This window comes from Erpetoichthys calabaricus, chromosome 5 (assembly GCF_900747795.2).
Source record: "Erpetoichthys calabaricus chromosome 5, fErpCal1.3, whole genome shotgun sequence".
Classification (NCBI taxonomy): Eukaryota; Metazoa; Chordata; class Cladistia; order Polypteriformes; family Polypteridae; genus Erpetoichthys; species Erpetoichthys calabaricus.
Genome location: NC_041398.2, coordinates 247,359,689 through 247,384,297, shown reverse-complemented (window position 1 = coordinate 247,384,297; position 24,609 = coordinate 247,359,689). Strand labels below are relative to the sequence as shown.

Below are 24,609 nucleotides of genomic sequence, written 5' to 3'. Positions count from 1 at the left end.
TTAAGAAAAGGGTTAGAATGAAAACCTGCAGCCACAGCACGGTGGAGCAGTGGGTAGCGCTGCTGCCTCGCACTAAGGAGATCCGGGTTCGCTTCCTGGGTCCTCCTTGCACGGAGTTTGCATGTTCTCCCCGTGTCTGCGTGGGTTTCCTCCCACAGTCCAAAGACATGCAGGTTAGGTGCATTGGCGATCCTGAATTATCCCTATTGTGTGCTTGGGGTGTGTGTGTGTGTAAGTGTGCCCTGCGGTGGGCTGGCGCCCTGCCCAGGATTTGTTCCTGCCTTGTGCCCTGTGTTAGCTAGGATTGGCTGCAGCAGACCCCCGTGACCCTGTGTTAGGATATAACAGGTTGGAAAATAACTGACTGACCTGCAGCCACTGGTGCCTCTCCGGGACCCCTGCATCCATCCATCTATTTCCCAACCCGCTGAATCCGAACACAGGGTCACGGGGGTCTGCTGGAGCCAATCCCAGCCAACACAGGTCACAAGGCAGGAACCAATCCCGGGCAGGGTGCCAATCCACTGCAGGACACACACAAACACACCAAGGCCAATTTAGAATCGCCAATCCACCTAACCAGCATGTCTTTGGACGGAGCGCCCGGAGGAAACTCACGCAGACACGGGGAGAACATGCAAACTCCACGCAGGGAGGACCCGGGAAGCAAACCCAGGTCTCCCAACTGCAAGGCAGCAGCGCTACCCACTGCGCCACCATGCCGCCCGACCCCTGCATGATAAGCCAATATCTGTTTTAGTATTTTAAATATGCCTGCATCTGAATTCAGATTTATATTTGTGAGAGTTTATACATATACAGTGCCTGGATAGACTTATAGGAGGCCAGTCCAGTGCCAGGCCGACTCATCCACACACTTGCACTGGACTCCCTTATCAAGTCACTTCACACTCCTGTGCTCCAGCGATACAAATGAAATGTTAAAGTGACAGTCCAGGTCGGCACCACCCTCCCTGTTGCGTTTGGGAGCGTCTTGAACCCGGGAACGTCGATAGTCATAGACCGAGATGAGCCGGGCAAACGAGGACACACACATACTTACAGCTAGGGGTAGATGAACAAGTGCTAAATATTTTTATTGAAATCAATCCAAAGAATAGTGTTTAAAAAGTGCAGTGCTTCACATTGTCCCAATCAATAAATAATCTGATAAAACTGCAGGGTCCAGTGGAGGTTAAAAAGGTCAATAAACATATTCCAATAAACATGAGGTAAAACACATCCTGTATTAAAACCCACAATCCTTGGTGCTTCTTTCTAAAACCAACATCTCCTCGGTTTACCCTAAGTGGATTCTTCAGCATGAGGAGACATCCATTAGCAGGCACAGACCACCCTCTAATCTAGCTCAGGTCCCAGTTGCCCCTCCGTCGGATTTACTGGGCACCGTGCCGAGCTTTGCTCCTTGCTCCTTCTCTTGCCACAATCCGTCAGGGCTTCTGTTGGAGCCTCCCTGAGCACTTTTCAGAGCAGGAGCAGCCCCTCTCCTCAGCATCTCAACACCTGCTTCCCTTCACATATCCCATTATCACCGTCCTTTCTTTCCTTATCCTCCATGACTTCCATCGATTCTTTATTCTGTTTTTTCTCTCCCTCTCCTCCCTGCCGTGCAAGCTCCTCTTATATTGGCTTGATTGGCTGCAGATGTGACCCTGCGCCCAATCCGAGGTGTCAGTGTGACACTTGACTGATCTGCTCATACATGCACGTGAGTGCGTGATTAACCAAGCCCCACAATCAGCCCTGGAGCAGCGCCATCGTCACCTGTTCTCAATAGAGTCCAACTGCAATTGAGACAGTCTAAAGCCGTGGGCAGATTCAGTGACCCAAGACCCTTCAGCAGCATCTATTTTGACTCCGCCCACTTCTCAGGAGTCACTCCCCTGTTTCGATATGTGAAGGGAAGCAGGTGTTGAGAAGAAGGTGTGGTCAGGAGCCAGTGTACTGACGTCTACATTACATGCCCCTCATGTCGATTTCAATTTCTTTTAGTTCCTCCTGTCAGACCAGTCGACTCGGAAGTTTTGAGGCCCATGTATTCAGCATTTATTAAACTTCTAAATTATTGATGTCTCTCAGTTCAGCATCCAAAGCAAAACCACAGAATGGACGTGTCTTTTGTTATTGGTTTTGTTACTGTGTGTGTATATATATATATATATATATATATAAAAATATATAACTGCTCAAAAAAATTAATGGAACACTTTGAAAACACATCAGATCTCAATGGGAAAAAAAGTCCTGCTGGCTCTCTCTACAGCTATGGACTGATATGGTGATGTGTGAGGAACGAAAAAATGATGCGGCAGGCAGGCAACTCCATTTTTCCGAAATTTCATTGCAGCAACTCCAAATCATCCTCAGTAGTTAGTATACACCTACCCCCACCCCCACGTGCTTGTATGCATGCCTGACAACGTCCTAATGCAAAGACGGATGGTGTCCTGGGGGATCCCGTCCCAGATCTGGACCAGGTCATCACTAAGCTCCTGGGCAGTCTGAGGCATCGGATGGACCCAAACATAATGTCCCACCCAGAGGTGTTCTATTGGATTGAGGTCAGGCATCAATGGTATTGATTCCTTTATCCTCTCGCCACGTGAGGCCAGGCATTGTCGTGCACCAGGAGGAACCAGCATAGGGTCTGTCAATGGGTCCAAGGATTTCATCCTGATACCTAATGGCAGTCCTGCGGTGCCGTTGTCTAGCCTGTAGAGGTCTGTGCGTCCCTCCATGGATATGCCTCCCCAGACTGACCATCACTGACACTCCACCAAACCGGTCATGCTGAATGATGTTACAGGCAGCAGAATGTTCTCCATGGCTTGTCCAGACCCTTTCACGTCTGTCACATGTGCTCAGGGTGACCCTGCTCTCATCTGTGAAAAGCACAGGGTGCCAATTCTGGTATTCTATGGCAAATGTCACTCGGGCTCCACAGGGCCCACTAGAGGACATTGAGCCCTCAGTCCACCCTCATGAAGTCTGTTTCTGATTGTTTGATCAGAGACATTCGCACCAGTGGCCGGCCTGCCTGCTGGAGGTATTTTGTAGGCTCTGGCAGTGCTCATCCTGCTCCGCATTGCCGAAAGGAGCAGATACCAGTCATATATATATATATATATATATATATATATATATATATATATATATAAAATAGTCAGATACAATCACTTAGGGGACTCCTTCCAGGATCTGAAGTAAGCAGTCACTAACAAATAGCCACGGCAGCACCAAATGGTTATAAATTCCTTTATAACTTAAGGGATATTGAGATGTCTGGGAGGTGGCCATGGGATAATTCTATGCGACAAACTGAAAACCTTTTCTAAAAATGTACACAAATTTACATCCTTTGAGGCTCTCGTATTAGATATTAAGACAGCTTCTAGCACAATTGTAGTCCTAGCCTACAGACCACCAGGGCAATATTCATGGTACATAATTGAATTTAGGAACCTTCTATCTGATTTAGCCTTAAATTATGTTCATGTTCAGTGTTGACGGGAGATTTTGAGTATTCACATTGACAAAGACACTGGCACTTTCAGGAAATGTTTTACTTTTTTGTTAAACTCAGTAGGGTCTTACCAGATTGGCCATGGCCTGATGCACAGTCATAACCACACATTAGATCTAATTTTTACCTACAGAGTTAAGATTCAAAATGTAACTATTACTCCATTAGATGAAGTTATTTCTTATCATTTCTTAATTGCATTTGATTTGCCCATAATATTCAGCTTTTAGATTAACATTAAGGGCAGCGTGACATCTAGATTGTAGCTCTGTATCAAAATGTGTAGATATCAATCATAATTGTGGAAAACCATTTAGATAATCTAACATCAGATTATAACGCGACTTTGAAAGAGGCTTTAGAAACAGTAGCTCGCCTCAAAACCAATGGGATCGAAATGCATAGAAACTCCCCCTGGCTTAATGAGAGCATTCAAGCTCTTTAAGCAGAATTTCAAAATATGGAGCATAAATGGTGAGCAACAAATCTGCAGGTCTTCTGAATTGCTTGGACAGAAAGCAATAAAAAAGTATTAAAGAGCTCTCTTCATGGCCCGCTCAGACTACTATTCTAGGTTAATATATAACCAACATTAATAACTGTTTAGAACATTGGCTAATCTAACAAAGGAGGATTCTGAACTCCAGTGCAAAATATTAACAGACATTAGCAGTGCAGACTTTATAAACTTCTTTAACTCTTTGAGGGCTGAACATTTTGTCCAAAAAACTGTTTCTGAAACACAATGGTTTCACACAGAAATCAACATAAAACATCTGTTGCTGCATGCTGTGGCTGCCAGTTTGCCAAGAATATGCATCAGGCTTGCTGCCAGGCTGTTTTTGCATGGCTGGGACAAAGTCACTGTGCATTGCAATCTGGTTTCTACCTCTTATCATTGTTAAGTGGCAGTCCTTAGTCCTTAATCGTTGTCAGTACAACGATTAGCTGGGGACCAATCAGCTGAAGCTGGAACCTCACATTCATTTTCAATCACTTGTATCAAAATCTGATTCCGACAAGTCATAGTCTAGTTCAGAGATGATAGGCAAAACGTCGTCCACAGAGTATTTTGCTTTATGCATTCGCTTTGACATCTCGCCAGATGACAGTGCCATTTTTGCCGTTGTTTGTGCCTTGCTACTCACACAAGTGCAGGAAATCTCGGTCAAACCAATGAATCTCACTTTCCTTCTAGCAACGAGAGTCCAACTAAAACATAACAGTTGGTTTTGTACCAGTTTACAGTCGATTACAGACGCGTCAACTCCTCCGTTTGACAAAAGTCGACTTCAGCCCTGAAAGAGTTAATAAGAAAATCGACAAAATAAGACCCTCAATGTCAGTGTCAGCTCAGAAACTAAATATTACAATGCCAAGCCCTATCTTGACTTGCACACACTGTTTTAGTACTTTGAATTTTCATAACAGAACAGGAAATCATAACATTAATTTCTAAACCTACCTGTCCCCTAGCGCAGTCCCAACAAAACTAGCGGAAAAGTCAATTGTCTCCTCTTTCAGAACCTGTTCTTGTCATTGTCAATAGTTCATTAAAGAGTGGCGCAGTTCAGTGTCAGTGGGGCCGCTACCTAAAAGTCCACAGCTATACCCACATACGCGTAATAATTATAGAGCCATTTCAAATTTACCTTTTCTCTGTAAATCCCTTTGAAAAGTTGGCACCACACAGCTTCGGTCTCACCTCACACATCAGTCTATTTGAGAAATTACAGGCTGGCTTCCGTACTACTGGTCATAGTACAAAAACGGCACAAACACGTGCTGTAAACATAAATTCTGATATCCTCTGATGAAAGAATTCCCACAGTAATTATACTGTTAGATTTAAGCGCTAGATTTGATACCATTGACCATTCTGTTTTATTATGCCAGCTGGAAAGTGACATTAGGGTCTCAGGCATTGTGCTTGCCTGTTTTGTTTTATTTTTTTTTTCAAATCAATCTCTCTTCTTTCTCTTTTCTTTTCTTTTGCTGCCTCCACTCCTCTCCCGTAAGTTCTGTCCTCCACCTCCCGACTCCGTTTCCCTGAATGGAGTGAGGCGGCCTCTTTTAGAACGCACCAGAAAGTGCTCCAGGTGAGCTCCCCATTAGCTTCCAGCAGCACTCCCGGTTGTGGCAGACATACTCCAGGTGTCCCCGGATCTTCTTCTGGCAGCACTTCCTCTGTGTTTGGCAGAAGTTCTGCCGTCCAAGGCTCCATAATTGTCTGTCGCCCTGACGTCACATGTGATGAAGACCATGGAGATGCTGCTGCTTCACCACTTGATGCCAAAGGTCCGCCACGCCCTTGACCCTCTGCAGTTCACATACCAGGAGAAGGTGGGAGCGGAGGATGCCATCATCTACATGCTACACCAATCCCTCTTCCACTTGGACAGAGGCAGTGGTGCTGTAAGAATTATGTTTCTGGACTTCTCTAGCGCCTTCAACACCATCCAACCTCTGCTCCTTAGGGACAAGCTGACAGAGATGGAAGTAGATTCATACCTGGTGGCATGGATCGTGGACTATCTTACAGACAGACCTGTATGTGCGTCTCAGGAACTGCAGGTCTGACATTGTGGTCAGCAACACAGGAGCGCCACAGGGGACTGTACTTTCTCCGGTCCTGTTCAGCCTATATACATCGGACTTCCAATACAACTCGGAGTCCTGCCACATGCAAAAGTTCGCTGATGACACTGCTATCATTGGCTGCATCAGGAGTGGGTAGGAGGAGGAGTATAGGAACCTCATCAAGGACTTTGTTAAATGGTGCCATTCAAACCACCTACACCTGAACACCAGCAAAACCAAGGAGCTGGTGGTGGATTTTAGGAGGACCAGGCCTCTCATGGATCCTGTGATCATCAGAGGTGACTGTGTGCAGAGGGTGCAGACCTATAAATACCTGGGAGTGCAGCTGGATGATAAACTGGACTGGACTGCCAATACTGATGCTCTGTATAAGAAAGGACAGAGACGACTATACATCCTTAGAAGGCTGGCGTCCTTCAACATCTGCAATAAGATGCTGCAGATGTTCTATCAGATGGTTGTGGCAAGCGCCCTCTTCTACACGGTGGTGTGCTGGGGAGGCAGCATAAAGAAGAGGGACACCTCACGCCTGGGCAAACTGCTGAGGAAGGCAGGCTCTATTGTAGGCACGGAGCTGGACAGTCTGACATCTGTGGCAGAGCGACGGGCGCTGAGCAGACTCCTGTCAATCATGGAGAATCCACTGCATCTGCTGAACAGTATCATCTCCAGACAGAGGAGCAGCTTCAGCGACAGACTGAGGAGATCGTTCATACATCACACTATGTGACTCTTCAATTCCACCCGGGGGGGTAAACGTTAACATTATTCAAAGTTATTGTCTGTCTGTATACCTGCATTATTATCACTCTTTAATTTAATATTGTTATTATCAGTATGCTGCTGCTGGAGTATGTGAATTTAATAAAGTATCTATCTATCTATCTATCTATCTATCTATCTATCTATCTATCTATCATAATTGTCCAGGCGGCCATGGGCCCCAGCAGGGTTGAGTTTCCAAGCTCCAATCCCGTATTATTTTGAACGCAGCAATGACTTCAGTGTCAGACCCACTAATTAGTAAATCATCAATTAAACAACAACATTTATTTCTAGATCACATTTTCATACAAGTGTTGTAGCTCAAAGTGCTTTACAAGTTGAAGAAAGAGAAAATATAAAAATAAAATTATGCAATACTGATTAAGAATAACAGTAAGGTCTGATGGCCAGGAGGACAGAAGAAACAAAAAAGAAAAAACTCCAGAGGGCTGGAGGAAAAAAAAATCTGCAGGGGTTCTGAGGACACAAGCCCACCGAGCCCCCACTGGGCATTCTACCTAACATAAATGACCTCAATCAGTCCTCATGGCTTTCAGGCTTCACCCCTAGACTTCAATCCATCAATGTAGGGACATCACGATGCTTTGATTGGGTGGTGGTGGCGCAGATCACCATCTCAGAAAAAATGAGTAGGGGTTAGTACGGACTGTGGAGCCATGAAGAAAAAATGATAAATCAATGCAGATGCAGAATATCAGGGTTAAACGAAAATGAAGCTATGAGAAAGTCATGTTAACATAATGAGTTTTTAGCAGTTTTATAAAGTGCTCCACTGTATCAGCCTGGCGAATTTCTATCAGTAACCTCGTATTCCAGATTTGAGGTGCCTAACAGCAGAAGGCCACCCACCTCACCACTTCTTTTAAATTTAACTCTTGGAATTCTAAGCAGACCCTCATTTGAAGATCTGAGGTTACGATTTGGAGTGTAAGGTGTCAGACATTCTGAGATGCAGGATGGAGCAAATGATTGAAGGCTTTGTAAACCCTCAGTAGTATTTTAAACTCAATTCTAAGTGTCACAGGTAACCAGTTTAGCGACGCTAAGACTGGTGTGATGTGCTCAGATTTTCTTTTCCGAGTTAAGATTCTAGCAGCTCCATTCTGCACTCGTTGTAACTGATTGATGTCTTTTTTGGGTGGTTACAGTTGGAGTGTGTTGGAGTTGGAGTGCGTTACAGTAATCTAGTTGACTGAAAACAAAAGCGTGAATTCATTTCTCAGCATCTTGCAATGTTATAAGAGCTCTAACTTTTGTTATATTTCTTAAGTGAAAAAATGCTGTCCTAGTGATCTGATGAAAATGTGATTTCAAATTCAGGTCACAGTCAACAGTTACCCCTAAATTCTTTACCTCCATCTTGACTTTTAATCCTAATGAATCAAGTTTATTTCTAACACCCTCATTATATCCATTTTTGCTAATCACTAAGATTTCTGTTTTCTCCTTATTTCGTTTGAGACAATGACTACTCATCCATTCAGAAACACAAGTAAGACATTGGGGATCAGTGAAACGAGAGAGTCGGGGTCATCAGGCGCTATTGATAAATACAGCTGTGTGTCATCAGCATAGCTGTGGTAGCTCACGTCATGCCTTGAGATAATCTGACCTCATGGAAGCATGTAAATCGAAAAGAGCAGCGGACCCCAGAGAGATCCTTGTGGACCACCATAGAGAATATTATGTGTCATTGAAGTAACAAAGAATTTTCTACCTGCCAGGTAGGACTCAAACCAATTTAAGACCCTGCCAGAGAGGCCCACCCACTGACTAAGGTGATTTCTAAGAATATTATGATCAATGGTATCAAATGTGGCACTCAGATCTCAGAGGATGACAACAGATAGACGGCCTCTGTCTGCATTGACCCGCAAGTCATTTACTATTTTAACGAGTGCCGTTTCTGCCTTGTGATTTTTTCTAAAACCCGACTGCAACTTGTCAAGAACAGAATGTTTACTGAGGTGGTCATTTAGGGCATGATGACTGCTTTTTTCTAGGATTAAATTAAATAACCAGAGCACCTGGAAAAGCAGAATGAAAATTAGGATGAAAATATTGTTAATGAATGAAAAAAACGACATCTTCCCCATAGCAACACGGTGTCCCTAGTGTGTGCTTGGTGTGTGTGTGTGTGTGTGTGCACCCCCTGTGATGGGCTGGCACCCTACCCGGGATTTGTTTCCTGCCTTGCGCCCTGTGTTGGCTTGGATTGGCTCCAGCAGACCCCCGTGACCCTGTAGTTAGGAGGGCGGCATGGTGGCACAGTAGGTAGCGCTCCTGCCTTGCAGTTAGGAGACCTGAGGTTCGCCTGCCGGGTCCTCCCTGCGTGGAGTTTGCATGTTCTCCCCGTGTCTGCGTGGGTTTCCTCCCACAGTCCAAAGACATGCAGGTTAGGTGGATTGGAGATTCCAAATTGGCCCTAGTGTGTGCTTGGTGTGTGGGTGGGTGTGTGTGTTTGCCCTGTGGTGGGCTGGGATTGGCTCCAGCAGACCCCCGTGACCCAGTAGTTAGGATATAGCGGGTTGGATAATGGATAAATGGACATTTTCCCCATATAACTGCTTATTACATTGTAATAAAAAAAAAAACAGCTTGTAATTTCTACCTTGACTCCAAAACACAGAAACTGGGAAACAAGGACTCACTAAATTAGGCTAAGTGTCCAATGAAAAAAACGGAAGTTGGTTGGAACAAAAACCTGCAGCCACAGGGGGTTCCTAGGGCCAAATTTCGGAAGCGCTGTTTTAGATTTGTTCCCCCCACCCCCACCCCCCCACTAATTTTTATAAGAACTCTTTCTGAAAGTCTGCTTTTAGGAGGCTCTTGTGTTTTAACGTGTCACACATGCGTGTCGGAACGTCACCTCCCAAGTTCCCCCAAACCAAGAGGGGGCGCTGCTGCCTCCGCTGACTACCTTGTCTCCTCTCTGTATCCAACAGCACAAAAAGACCACCCAGTCAGGCCCACTAACTCCGCCCCCTTATGATCCCTGGGCTATAAATTTGAGGGGAAATATGTCACTTGAGGCTGAAGTGACCAAGTAGAGGAGCTCCAGACGTTAACCCCTAAAGAGACTCAACGGCCCCATTGCTGAGGGGTGACTTTATTTTAGGTGTATTATTATTCTTATTATTAAATGTCGTCATGCATTATTTTTATTTGTACGTTTGTCAGCTGGCTTGGCCCCCAAAGGTGCTGCCAGTTGTCCCAGCATGTTTTAAAGTATGTTTTCCATGGGCACTGTTCCTTCACTTATTAATGCGTTGTCAGAACTTTTAATCTTTTTTTGGTTTTAGTTAACACTTTACACTTTTTTGCACATTAAAACCTTGTCTGTCTTGGTTTACGACTATCGATGTCCGGGTGCAGGCAACCAAGACATCACATATGTACATATAACGGATTCACGAAATTACCTGACCCCCTTCACTATTTTGACATTTTGCTATGTTCCTCCCATTTGTCCCAACATCAAGTGAGAGCCAATCACCCCGGACACTATTCAATAGCAGACCTGGGTGGGCGAGGAGGAGTGTAGAACCTCATGAGTGTCCCCACATACGTGGGTGTCGAACCTTTGACCACTCCGTAGACAACCAACCAAGGGTTTAGGCAAGTGTCCTGATCTGAGGAATCACCTTATACAATTTCTTGTATTAGGAATTTGTTAGTTTTTGCATACCCCTTGGGGTCAGAGCGCAGGGTCAGCCATTGTACAGCGCCCCTGGAGCAATTAAAGGTTAAGGGTCTTGCTCAAGGGCCCAGCAGAGTAGGATCTCTTTTGGCAGTGACGGGGATTCGAACCGGCAACCTTCGGGATACCAGCGCAGATCCTTAGCCTCAGAGCCAGCACTCCGCCCTTGGCTGGTAGAACTCAAGATGTGATGGTGCATTTTGAGTCATCTGCAGCGACTTGATAGCACATGTGAAGTTATGGTCGTCCAGACATGACAAGACCAAAACCTGGACCAGCACGTGTGCTGCATATCTCATTTAGAATGAATCTGCATGAGTGAGCAACCGTTACCTCATGATCAATGTCGGTCATCTGCTGGTCATCAGTCATCCCGCCAAAGTTACCGTTGCATACCAACTTGGTAGATGTCAGTGAAAATGAGACAAGTTTATGTAACAACAGAGTCCAAGTCCCTGCCTAGTAAATAAGGTGCAGGCGTCTCTCGTTTGTTTTGTTTTTCGTCTGCTCTTCCCCCAGGTGGTAAGCGGTTTTCTAAATTATTTGTAATTAGGAGAAAACAAAGGATGCCTGTGTCAGCATGCATGAGCCAAAGGACAAATGCCTGCAATTTACACTCCCCGGCCACTTTATTAGGTACGCCAATATCTAATCAGCCAATCACGTTCAGCCTGTAGACATTGACAAGACGACCTGCTGAAGTTCAAACTGAACATCAGAATGGGGAAGAAGAAAGGGGACTGAAGTGACTTTGAACGTGGCATGGTTGTTAATGTGCCAGACAGGCTGCTCGGGCATTTCACAAACTGCTGGGATTTTCACGCACAACCATCTCCGGGGTTTACAGAGAGTGGTCCGAAAAAAGGGAAAATATCAGTGAGCGACAGTTCAATGGGCCAGAGGTCAGAGGGGAATGGCCAGACTGGTTGGAGCTGACAGAAAAGCAACAGGGACTCAAATAAGCACTTGATACAACCGAGGTGTGCAGAAGAGCAGCTCTGAACACACAACATGTCAGACCTTGAAGAAGGTGGGCTACAGCAATGGGTGACACTCCTGGCAGCTAAGAACTGGCAACTGAGGTGACAATTCACACAGGTTCACCAAAATTGGATGGCAGAAGATAGGAAAAAGTCTGATGAGTCTCCATTTCTGCTGCGACATTTGGATGGTTGGATCAACAAGATGAAAGTAGGGATCCATCCTGCTATGTATCAACGGTTCAGACTGGTGCTGGTGGTGTTTTAATGGTTATGTTGATATTGTCTTAGCACAATTTAGACCCCTTGGTACCAACTGAGCATCGTTTAAATGCCACAGCCTACCTGAGTCTTGTTGCTGTCCATGTCCATCCCTTTATGACCACACTGTCCCCATCTTTTGATGGCTCCTTCCAGTAGGATAACGCACCATGTCACAAAGCTCAGATCATCTCAAGCTGCTGTCTTGAACCTGAAGATGAGCTCACTGGACTCAAATGGGCTCCACAGTCAGCAGATCTCAATCCAGTAAAGCACCTTTGGGATGTGGTGGAACGGGAGAGTCATATCATGGATGTGCAGCTGACAGACCTGCAGCAAAGGCATGATGCTGTCATGTCAAGATGGACCACAATCCCTGAAGAATGTTTCCAGCACCTTGCAGAATCAATTCCATGAAGAATTATGGCAGTTCTGAAGGCCAATGGGCACCCAACCCAAGGTGTACCTAATAAAGTGGCCGGTGAGTGAAAATGTTGGTCTAGGTTTTATTTTCATTCCGTCTGTCGTGGTGAGATTGATATGGTGGGTACTCGGCTAACACACCTGGCCAGTTCTATCTTCTCCATGCCTCACTTCACTCACCAGCTGCTCCTTGATGCTTCCAGGCCAGCCATGAGATTTCATCCCTTCATTGTGTTTGGGGTTTCCTCCCAGTTGAATGATTAGAGAGGCATCCTCATGACATACTATTGAGTAAATCTAATCACGTAGTAGTGGTCTCTGTTGTAAACTGAGCTCCTCAACCCCCCCACCCCGTTTCCCCTGTTGTACCCACAATGCTGTTCTTTCAGTTGCAGCCCCACTGCTTATAAACATACAACCTCAATGCCATACAACTTGGGTCAGCATGAATAACACTAAAAAGAACAAAAAGGACTGATTTGTCAATTCACTATACTGAAAACAGCCAGGGTTTCAAGCAGGGTTTCCCCCTCACAGCTGGGGCTAATTTTTATTATTTTTTATTAATTAGTAATTAAATAATTAATTATTTTTTTAATGAATTTTTGTTATTTTTATGACTATATTTTTCCTTGTTTATGTTAACACTGTGGATTATTTTTGTTTCTCTGTGTCTAACTGTCTTCCGCAATGTTGTCTGTGTTTTGTGGGTGGAGCCAAGCAGAGGCTGGGCCACCTGCCCATCACCTCAGGGGACTGCCGTCAGCCCTATATAGGTTATGAAGAACACCCACAGTCCCCTGCGGTTCATTGTGAACGTGCTATGGTGGTACTGGAGAGTTCCTCTGTCTATTTTGCTCTTTTTGGTTATTTGTGAATTCCTGGAGTTTTGACCGTCTTTTTGTTTTCTGCATTTGCCTTTTCAGGCAACACCTTCTGCCTCTTGTGCTCCATTTTGTAACAGAGCTTTTTTTTTGTAATCATAAATTTTTCTGTTTATAAAGATTCTTCATTGCACTTTTCGTTACCAGCCGGGTTTTGATGGCTTTCCCCCTCTACTTTTGAATTTGAAGTCATTGCTTGGGACTTTTGAGCTTAGGAACCCTCTAGTTCAGTGGTGTGTACACTTTTTTTTTCTTAACCCCCCAAAAAAAGGTTAAGTAATAACAGCATTCGGCCTTCACTTTTCTTTTGTTGTTGTTTTCCATCCCTGGACATATTTGAGTCCTCTGTGGGAGAGTTCTAACATTCGGCTCTTACCAAGTTGTTGTATTAATGGGATTGCGTTCAGGGCTCTTTTATTATATTTCCATTTCCTCTAAAAAATAAAACAACAATATCAAAATTGACATAAGGGTCAATAAGGGAGGATTTTATGATGTGATATACTATTTAACTCATACAGAGCCATACATTTTCTTTCAATTTGCTACACATTGAGACGTCTATTTACTTACACACTACACCTGGAAACAAATCGATCTACGAACTTAAGAGCCTCCAGTTTGACTGCACACGGCGCTGATCTCCAAGCCAGGGAGACTCCATTGGCCAACTGAGAAGACGACAACAAAGTAAACATCCAACAACTAGGAAACCAGGCAGCCAGAAGCTACAGGCACAGTCGTAAATTCCTAATTTTTTTAGAAATGAGATCAAAATAAACCGGTACAATTAGGCTCCACACATCCAATTCTGAAATGACTATGTGATCCCCTAAGTCTAATTTTCTTCCACAGGCAGGCACCAGTTTCAAGGTAAGCGTATCTCTTTAAAAGCACTTGATGAGGTCAGACTTGAAACACCTCGTCTTCAGACTGTTTGGGTTTGAGTGTTTGAGTCAAAGTCCATCCACAAGTCACTCCTTTGTGTTTTCTAGTTGAGTTTTCCCCTACAATCCCAACTCTTTGGGAATTGGGGTTATACAGTGGGTACAGAAAAGAATCCTCCCCTTCGAAGTATTCCCGTTTCTTTTGCTTTACAGTTTTAAATGAAAACACACAAACTAATATTTATTCCAGCTTTACTTCCTCAATGCAGTCTATAACAGCCAAGTGAAAGACATCACAGCTACAGTTCAGAAGAATTTTAAAAAATAACAAACAAGACATATTAAGATTAATAAGGGACCCCCCCCCCCCCCCCAAACTCCCTCAGGTGTCAGTGCCCACCATTTCCATTGTGGTTACTTGGCTGTGCTCAACTGTAATGAGTGTGATTAGTGAAGCTGACAGCAAACAACTGACTATGGGGGGCAAGACACCTTCAAAAGATCTCAGGGATAGATAGATAGATAGATAGATAGATAGATAGATAGATAGATAGATAGATAGATAGATAGATAGATAGATAGATAGATAGATAGATAGATAGATAGATAGATAGATAGATAGATAGATAGATAGATAGATAGATAGATAGATAGATAGATAGATAGATAGATAGATAGATAGATAGATAGATACTTTATTAATCCCAAGGGGAAATTCATATACTCCAGCAGCACCTTACTGATACAAAAAACAATATTAAATTAAAGATTGATAACAATGCAGTTAAAAACAGACAATAACTTTATATAATGTTAACGTTTACCCCCCCCCCCCCCCCCCCCGGGTGGAATTGAAAAGTCGCATAGTTTGGGGGAGGAACGATCTCCTCAGTCTGTCAGTGGAGCAGGATGGTGACAGCAGTCTGTCGCTGAAGCTGCTCCTCTGTCTAGAGATGACACTATTTAGTGGACATATAGAGTTGTGGACAGACATAAGGCAGGAGATGGAGACCAAAACATCTCAAAGACTTTATCAATCCCAAGGAGCTCAGTAAAGTCCATCATAAAGAAATGTTTGGTACAACTAAGACCCTCCCTGGATCCTTCAAACTGGATGGAAGAGCAAGGAGGAAACTGGTAAGAGAGGCTACCAAGAGACCAATGGGCACTTTGAAGGAGTTACAGGATTTGATGGCAAAGAGTGGTCATTGAGTACATGTGACAACAATTTCACAAACGCTCCACAATGGTGGCTTGTTCGGGAGGGTCGCACTTCTCAAGAAAGGCCACATGAAGGCTCATTTGAGCTTTCCCAGAATGCACCTTGAAGATTCTGATGCCAAGTGGAAAAAGGTCTTCTGGTCAGAGGAGACCAAAATCAAACTCTTTGGCCTCAACACCAAACGGTAAACCAATACAGCTCACCATCCACAACACACCATACCTACAGTAAAGCATGGAGGGGGCAGCATCCAGTCACTAAGAGCCTGGGGCTCTCGTTAGGGTAGAAGGAAAAATGAATGGGGCAAAATCCCATCAAATTCTTGAGGAGAACCTGCTGGCCTCTGCCGGAAAGTTGAAGATGGACAGAATATTCACCTTTCAATAATAATAATAATAATTCTTTATATTTATATAGCGCTTTTCACACTTTCAACACGACAACGACCTGAAGCACTCAGCAAAATTGACCACCCAGTGGCTGAAGGAGACAAAAGTGAATGTCCTGGTGTGGCCACTCAGAGCCCAGACCTAAATCACAGTGGAAATCTGTGGAAAGATCTGAAGATAGTAGACCACCAACGCTCACCATCCAATGTGACCGAACTTGAACAGTTCAACTGTAAAGAAGAGTGGGGGGCAAATATTACTCAGTCTAGGTGTGCAAAGCTGATAGAGAAGAATCACCAACAGACTCAAGGCTGTCATTAAAGCAAAAGGGGGGTCAACAAAATGACACTGACATTGGGGGGGGGTGTTCCTTTATTAATCACAGTGGGTCTTGTTTTTGATTTTTTATAATTCTTCTGAACTGTAGCTGTGATTTCTTTCACTTGGATGTTTGAGGTTGCATTAAGTAAGTAAAGCTGGGAAGAAATATTAGTTTGTGTGTTTACATTTAAGGCTGTAAAGCAAAAAAAAATGGGAATATTTCAAAGGGGGGGGGGGGGTCTTTTCTATACCCACTGTAGGTGAAGGTGCATGCTGGGATGTTCATTGAGGATGTAAGTGTCCACTTCACTCCCACCACCCTGCATGCTGTCCACTGTATGTCCACAACGGTATAGTGTTGGTCAGTGTTCCTCGAGCTTGATTCATAAACTAACACCAGAGAGCTCTTGACATCTTAATTCATGCCCAGAAATGAAGAACCTCATTCACGCCCACATAGTTAACCTTTTTAAAACATAACGGGGTCTGCCCATGGACCACTACATTATGAAAGTTATATTAATGACATCGATTTCTTTGTAGGCGGCACGGTGGCGCAGTGGGTTCGCTTCCCGGGTCCTCGCTGCGTGGAGTTTGCATGTTCTCCCCGTGTCTGCGTGGGTTTCCTCCGGACGCTCCGGTTTCCTCCCACAGTCTAAAAACATGTGGGTTAGGTGGATTGGCGATTCTAAATTGGCCCTAGTGTGTGCTTGGTGTGTGGGTGTGTTTGTGTGTGTCCTGCGGTGGGTTGGCACCCTGCCTGGGATTGGTTCCTGCCTTGTGCCCTGTGTTGGCTGGGATTGGCTCCAACAGACCCCCGTGACCCTGTGTTCGGATTCAGCGGGTTGGAAAATGGATGGATGGATGAATTTCTTTGTAGGGAGTAAACTCGTGAAATTCACAGTTGATAGTAAAATTGAAGGAATGTGTTATGATGCCTGGGGTTCTCCTACATAATCTTCATGGGGGAATTCCACAATGGCTGGAGTGCAAGCCAGAATCCTCACTGCTGCACCCAGCAGAGACCCACCTCACTTGGTCAACCCAGAGAAGAGACCTGCTGTCCCTCAAAAAAAACAACATTAACAAATGCCATGAAAGAGAGAGGGTAACCGTAAACCCCTGGCTGTACAACAACAGCAGTTTCTCATATAGCCCCAAACTCACACAAGGAATGCCTCAGTGGGCTTTAACAGACCCTGTTTTTTGACAGTAAAGGACAGATGAAGAATCTTTATAAAAGTAAAATATTTATTTTCCAAAAGACTCTGAAACTCCAAAATTCTCAAAAGAGTGTAAAATGGAAGGCAATCCAATAGCAAACACAGTCCCAGTAGAGTATCTGAAGTGAGTGATCAAAAACGGAGCCAAGGTCAGAAATTCAATAATTCAATATGGGTTTCCCTCACACTTTTAAAGAGCTCTCTTTATGTCACCTGTGTGGGAATACTCCTTGTCTTCTACCCCCCCCCCCCCCCCGCCCGACCATAACCTACCAATGATTAGATGGGGTCCCCTAGTGACCAGAGGGGCCCAAGTAGTCATTTACGTTGTTTTTGCAACTCATGGCCCTGGTATGTGTGGCATGGGCAGGACCAGCACCACCATCAAGATGAATTAGGGTTAGCAACCGAACAGTCAGTTGGCACACTAATAAGCTTGGCCTAAGACGCAAAATAACCTAGCACTGGCACTGGGCATGGGTAACCCTGCCCCTTCCATACCACTCCAGTTAGTCTAGTGCCTCTGCCCACAGAATAATTACTTCTGTTATATGCTCTACGTGGGTTGGTGGTGTTGGGGCTAACTGACCAAAGGGCTATAAGCAGTTCATTAAATTGCCATTGCCAGGTAGTGCTCCTGGTGTGTGGCAATGCCCCTTGCTTTCTAAGGACCAATCTTCCAGTTACTTGGTAAGGTCCCTAAAGGCCAGGGGACCCCAAGCAGTCAATTATATATTTTTGCAAGATAATGTGTGCATGTGTTTGGGGGGGGGGCGGGGGGGTACTCCTGCCCCATCTTCCCATAACCTTCCATTTAGTCTAGTGACCCTGCCTAAAGATGGTGGTGGTGGGGGGGGTTACTCAAGCAGTCACTAAATGCCTTTTCAAGGTAATGGCCTTGGTGTATGAATTCTCCTTACCTTCTAAGTGCCCCCCCACCCGACATAATCTTCCAGTTATTAGGGGGACCCGAAAGAGTTGATGAAATTTTCTTTACAAGGTAATGGCCCTGGTGGGAAGTTACTCCTGCCACCTGCCCCCCCCCCCCCCATAACCTTCCAGTTAGTCTAGTGCCCCATCCCACTTCTTTAATATGCTCTATGTGTGTTAGTGGGCCCCCAACAAGCTTAGGGACCCCATGTAGTCACTTAAATTGTCTTTTATAAGGTAATGTCCCTGGTGTGTGTGTTTGTGCTGGGGTGATACTGCTGCCCCCCTGCCCACAATATAATTACTCCTTGGGCACTCCAAAAGCCCGGCTGACTTCCTAGGCACATGGTGGGCTACCCATGAGCTGAACAGCCCCTAAGCAGCTACTGACCCAACCCTCGTAATAAAGTGCTTGCCCATATGCTTCCTGTCCATTATTACCTTGGCACTGCCTTGTCAGCCTGGTGCTCTGTCACAGCATTTATGCAAAAAGTGTGCAGCGATGCCTTATCCTGTTAAGATTTTCTGTTGGCTGTCAATCCATGCCGATGCCCTCTGAGCCGGGATCAGAATGCACTGAAATGTGTGTGTGTGGTTTGTGTGTGTGTGTGTGTGCAATTCCTGCAGATTGAGTGGGCCTTGGCAGCAGGCAGGCTGCCAGGGAGCGTGAGAGAGCCAGTTTCTGTCCCGCCAGCTGCAGGGAAGGGTGCTGCACGTCTGCTTGTCGGTTATGAGCTGGGTGAGGCACAGCAAGCGACTTCCCAGCTGTTGAAGATTCGGTGCCTCCTTCCTGTTCTGAATTTCGGCCTCCACTTTGTTCATCGACACATTTTTGATCGCAACAATCGCAAAACGAACACACACAGACGGAAAAACACGGAGTGAGACTTAGAATGGGCTAAACTCAACTGATCTGATAATTAAGTGGCAGAAAATACCCAGCTAGCTAGAGTGGTAGAGGGGGTCGCCAGGGGTAAAAGGCACCAAAAGAAAAGAACTGAGCTCTGCAGAAGACCGGCCAGACAAGAAAGAGGGGCATGATAGCTGCAAGAAGTGACCTGTGTATACCACTGTGGGAACGTGTTTTATATAGCGCCTTTTTTTTCCCCTAAAGGGACTTTACAAGTCCACCTTCACTACACAAAGGGATAGGGTTGACACCAGAGTATTGTGGGCGTACACAGGCCACTAGGGGGCAGTAAAAACAAGCGACCTTTATTTTATATAGCACACTAGGCCAGTGTGGGAGAACAGAGGGGGTTAGGGTTAGCGTTAGGGGGCTGTACAAACAGCTGACTCTAATTTTATATAGTGTCTTTCTACAGCAACCATCAGTGCGAGGTACTTTACAAGCTCACATTCGTTATACAGAGAGTTTATGGTGGTCACTAGGGAGCACAGAGGCCACTGGGGGGTTTGTAGAAACAAGAAACTCTTATTTGACTGTATATAGCGCCTTTTTATATCAATCACCAGTGTAAGGCACTGTACAAATTCACCCTCATTATGCAAAGTTTTAGGGTTGACACTAAATGCAGTGTGGGTGTACACCGACCACTAGGGGGCAGCAGAAACAAGAAACCTTTGTTTTACAGAACACCTTTTTGTAGCAACCACACCCAAGGGACTTTACAAGTTCACCCTCACTATACAAAGGGAGGTCAGTGTGGGAGCACTAAGGTGACTGTCGGCGGCTGTAAAAACAAGCAACCCTAAATGTATATTGCAAGTTTCCATAGCAACCACCATCCCAAAGTATTTTACAAATCCATCATCATTACACAAAAATTGACACTCGACAGACACTAGGCCAGTGCGTGTGAGTACACAGGCCACTAGGTGGCGGTAGAAACAAGCAACCTTTATTTTATATAACACTCTAGGCCAGCGTGGGAGCACAGAGACCCCTAGGGGGCAGCAAACACAGCTGACTCTTATTTTATGTGGCGCCTTTCTACAGCAACCAGCAGTGCGAGGTACTTTACAAGCTCACATTCGTTATACAGAAGTTGGGAAACAGGGGCCAGTAGGGGGCAGGACCGTCTTTAGCAGCATTATAGGCCCCCGGGCAAAGCAGTGCACTGGGTCCCCTACCTACACAACTGCTCAGCAAGTCACAACATACATAGATTAGCTTGGGAGCCCCTATGCTCATGGGGCCCCCGGGCAACTGACGGCCCTTCTAGGGGGCTTGTAGAACCAAATAAACTCTTATTTCATATAGCGCCTTGTTAATATCACTCACCAGGGCAAGGCACTTTATAAATTCACGGTCATTATAATAAGGTCGATGTTAAACAGAGTTGTCTTAAAGGGGGGTGACATGAACAGGGGTCTGTAATCCCATTTCACACATGTATAAAAATATGAATGGAGATGAAGACCACTAGGGGACCACTAGAAATAAGCAAGTCTTATATTAAACAGCACCTTTTTATAGCAACCACCACCACAAAGCACTTTACAAGTCCACATTCACATACAAAGGTTTATAGTTGACAGTAGGTGGGAGAACAGACACCACTAGGGGGCTCCCGTTTGATATAGCGCCTTTCTGTAGCAGCCTTCAGGACAAGTTCACATTCACTGTGCACAGGTTTATTCTTGACACCAGGCCACTGTGGGAACATTATGGCCACTAAGGGGGCTTGTAGGAACAAGAAACCCTTATTTTATATAGCGCCTGTGGCACAGTGGTAGTGCTGCTGTTTGCATTAAGGAGACTGTGGAAGATTGTGGGTTTGCTTCCCGGTTCCTCCCTGTGTGAATAGCGCTTTGAGTACTGAGAAAAGCGCTATATAAATGTAATGAATTATTATTATTATTATTATTATTATTATTATATCAGTCACCAGTGCAAGGCACTTAACAAGTTCACAGTCATTATAAAAAGGTTTAGGTAGGACACTAAGCCAATGTGGGAGCACAGAGACACCAATGGAGCTGAACAAACAATTGTGAACACTAGGGGTCACTGTTGCCCTTTTAACCCCAACAGACAGACGCTCAGGACACAAAGTAAAAGCACCAACAAGTATTTTAATCCTTTTTCTTCTTGAAAACAGTCCCCAAAGCACCACCGCCACAATAAACAAGACAATTGTCTCTCTTTCTCTCCTCCACACCTCCCAGCAAGATCTGTCCACCTCCTCCTGACTCCCGCTCACTTGCTGGGTCCTCCACAGTCCTTTAAATAGTCCTTGACCCAGAAGTGCTTCTGTTCCTCCTCCCCACGTGACCTGCCAGCACTCCCTGGTCAGATGGAGAATCCCAATTCTTTAATCAACCCGAAAGTACAGTGGGGCTTCCGTCCTCATGACTTCCCAGTATTTCAAGGGAAGCATGACTCCCCTCAAGGTCCTTTCACAGCTCCCCCTGGCGGCACCCACGGTACCCAACAGGGCTAAGAAACTGGACTCCAAGTCCCAGGATGCCCTGCGAGAATCCGGGGCACCGCTACACTCCAGGGGAGCTGCGATCTAGCATTCTGGGGGAGGCAGCGTCCTGAAAAAGCCGCCTTCCCCCATCCTTCCATCTCAGGGGCATCCCGGCCGTCCGCCACACAATCCTCCCTTATTTTATATAGCGCCTTTATACAGAAATCATTAGGGCAAGGCACATTGATAATGCAAAGGTCTAGGTTAGACAGATGGTGACATAAACAGGGGGCATAAAAATAAGAATAGAGATGGAGACCACTAGGATGCTGTAGAAATAAACGACTCTTATATCATATAACACCTTTTAAGGCAAACACCATCACAAAAGCTCTTTACAATTCCACATTCATATACAAAGGTTTATAGTGGACACTGGGTGGGAGAACAGACACCACTAGGGGTCTTGTAGAAATAAGAAACCCTTATTTTATATAGCGCCTTGTTTATATCAGTCAGCAGTACAAGGCACTTTCCTTCAACATCTGCAATAAGATGCTGCAGATGTTCTATCAGATGGTTGTGGCGAGCGCCCTCTTCTACGCAGTGGTGTGCTGGGGAGGCAGCATAAAGAAGAAAGACGCCACAAGCCTGGACAAACTGGTGAGGAAGGCAGGCTCTATTGTAGGCACGGAGCTGGACAGTTTGACATCTGTGGCAGAGCGACGGGCGCTGAGCAGACTCCTGTCAATCATGGAGAATCCACTGCATCAACTGAACAGGATCATCTCCAGACAGAGGAGCAGCTTCAGAGGCAGACTGCTGTCACCGTCCTGCTCCACTGACAGACTGAGGAGATCGTTCCTCCGCCACACTATGCGACTCTTCAATTCCACCCGGGGGGGTAAACGTTAACATTATATAAAGTTATTGTCTGTTTTTTACCTGCATTGTTATCAATCTTTAATTTAATATTGTTTTTTGTATCAGTAAGGTGCTGCTGGAGTATGGGAATTTCCCCTTGGGATTAATAAAGTATCTATCTATCTATCTATCTATCTATCTATCTATCTATCTATCTATCTATCTATCTATCTATCTATCTATCTATCTATCTATCTATCTATCTATCTATTGTATAGTGCCTTTCAGCTATCTATCTATCTATCTATCTATCTATCTATCTATCTATCTATCTATCTATCTATCTATCTATCTATCTATCCATCTATCTATCTATCTATCTATCTATCTAAGTTCACAGTCATTATGATAAAGGATTAGGTGAGACGCAAGGCTAGTGTGGAAGCACAGAGACCCCAGGGGGCTGTGCCAGACAATCAGCCCTTATTTTATATAGCGCCTTTATACAGCAATCTTTAATGCAAAGCACTGTACCAGTCCGCAGTCATTGTGCAAAAGTTTATTCTTGACAGAGACCAATGGGGGACTTGTGGAAACAAGAAACCCTTATTTTACAGTATATAGCGCCTTGTTTATATCACTCAGCAGTCATTATAAAAAGATTTAGTTTAGACACTAAGTGGTGGGACTGAGGTCTGAGGTGGTGCAGGTTCTGTTTTAAATAAAGTGGTGTGACTCGGGTTCTGTGTAGCCCCCAGGATGTTTAATGAGGGGGGATCTGGGTGACCATACTTGCACATGACTTTACGGGTTGGATCCAATTTCCATCATTGACTCTCTGCAGGTCGTAATTAGGACATGGCGCCCACCGAGGGGTGAAGGAAGAACCTGAGCAGGACAGTGGAGAGGATGGCAGATTGAAAAAGAAAGCAAAGGCAGAATCAGGTAGATGGGCCAGCATGGTGGAGCAGAGGCAGAGTGGTCAGTGGCCCTGCCGAGGGGACAAAAGGGAATGGCATTCCAGGGGTTTTAGTCTCGTGGGTTAATAGTCCGGAGGAGCGGGCGGGGTGGGGGTGGGGGGGGTTTAGCAATCAGAGATGAACAGCAGGAATAGGGCGCATGAGGAACGTCCCAGCAGACGCCAAAGGGGTGAATGGGATAGCGTCTCTGCCAGGCTACAAGACTTGTAGGGCATAATGGGGGAGACGGGTGGAAAAAGACACGCCAGTCTGGCCAGAGTCGAAAGAAACCCGATGTCTGCGTCGTGTCACGTCTGGATTTTATGGAATTTATTTAAACCTGACTTTATCCCCATAAGCACACCATTTTTTATTGGATTACATATTTCTTATTAAGAAGGTGGCACTGCACTGTATCTACTATAGAGCACCCTGCTCACTGCCCGGCTCATCCCACTCATGACTATCAATGGCTTCAAAGGAGGTAAAGGCAGCCAACCCAAACTGTCACTGTCATCCCAGCCGGGTCAGGGTCCTTGTTCAGTCCCATTCACCCCTTTGGTGTCTGCCGGGACGCTTCTCATGCACCCTATTCCTGCTGTCCATCTCTGGTTGCCCGCCCGCTCCTCCGGACTATTAACCCACAAGGCCAAAACCCCTGGAATGCCATTCCCTTTTGTCCCCTCGGCGGGACCACTGACCGCTCTGCCTCTGCTCCACCATGTTGGCCCAACTACCAAATTCTACCTTTGCTTTCTTTTTCAATCTGCCATCCTCTCCACTGTCCTGCTCAGGTTCTTCTTTCACCCCTCTGTGGGCGCCATGTCCTAATTACGACCTGCAGAGAGTCAATGATGGAAATTGGAACCAACCCGTATAATGGAAGGACAGGGGGAGACAATTCATTTGGTTAATTTTCTTCCCCAAAACTCTTGGTGGCAGCATCTCTGAGTTACGGATATCCACAGGGCAGGTTGGGAAGTGTAGTTTCATGGTTGCAGCCCAGGGGGCGTCGAGGGGATGAATAGTTCCTACTTTGTGGGGCTTCAGCCTTACCCAGAAGTGCTTCTGAGGGACAGTCTTGTGACCCGCCAGATGTACTCCCAGATTCTGTTTAAAAGGAGCCGCCCCACTTCAGTACACAGAGCTCGAGTTGGGTGGAAGTGGACAAAACTGGTCTGGAGGAGCGGAGGAGAGAAGGATAAAGAGATGGAAGAATTGTGGTGTGTTTGGGTTGTTTCCTTTTTTGAAACCTTAG

At 45.4% G+C, this 24,609-nt stretch overlaps 1 protein-coding gene across 3 annotated transcripts in view; it reads right to left on the bottom strand.

The window, feature by feature from the left end:
* Positions 1-24,609, bottom strand: part of inpp4b (inositol polyphosphate-4-phosphatase type II B) — a 533,162-nt gene that overhangs the window by 419,230 nt on the left and 89,323 nt on the right. The gene's annotated exons all lie outside the window — the stretch shown is intronic.